General features: G+C 41.2%; 1 protein-coding gene across 1 annotated transcript in view; it reads left to right on the top strand.

Annotated features, from left to right (window-relative positions):
* The window catches only part of LOC109478674 (ATP-dependent RNA helicase DDX42-like), an 18450-nt gene that overhangs the window by 4987 nt on the left and 12830 nt on the right, over positions 1 to 633 (top strand). The window lies entirely within an intron of this gene.

The following is a 633-nucleotide window of genomic DNA, read 5'->3' as shown; positions in this document are numbered from 1 at the left end:
TGGTCATTTTGGCCAACATAGATGTCAGAAAATGATTTTATTGGCAAAAAATGGGTGAAAAAAGTTGCATTTTAAGCCAAAAATCGAACAAAAAGAACGCGTTTGGAACATTCGAACAACCATGGAACAATGGAACAGCGTGTTCGATAACCGCGGTCAATGACCCTAGCGCTACGCACGGAACACTCGAGATTTCCAAATATGGGCATCCGCCCTTGTATGACACGAGAAGAGATCGGTGGATCAATGTCAGCGGTCAGTTTTCATTTTTCTTCGTAAAATACGGTCATATGAATACCAGTCTCGAGTAGAGAATATTGCATTGGGATTTGGGGTTCAATATCCACAATTAGGACTGCAGATTTCCACAGAACGCCGGCGACTTTGTGTAATTTTTTGCATGTCACCGCCGGCTCAAATAAAAAAAAAACACTCATAATTTACACTAGCTCCTGACTTGATAGAATCTCGTATGTATAGTGATTTAGGCTTGCTGCCGTTTTGAAAATAAAGTAAACAGAATTGTGTTCATCTGTAACTATTGTCGACTTTGTAATGTGGGTGCGGGGCCGGGGGAGGGGGCGGTTTGGTTTACGTACGTTTATATAAACATGGATGTGACATTACATTTTG

The sequence above is a fragment of the Branchiostoma belcheri genome, unplaced genomic scaffold (genome assembly GCF_001625305.1).
Source record: "Branchiostoma belcheri isolate BF01 breed outbred unplaced genomic scaffold, Haploidv18h27 scaffold45, whole genome shotgun sequence".
In the NCBI taxonomy this organism is placed as follows: Eukaryota; Metazoa; Chordata; class Leptocardii; order Amphioxiformes; family Branchiostomatidae; genus Branchiostoma; species Branchiostoma belcheri.
This window is presented reverse-complemented; position numbering and strand designations above follow the sequence as displayed.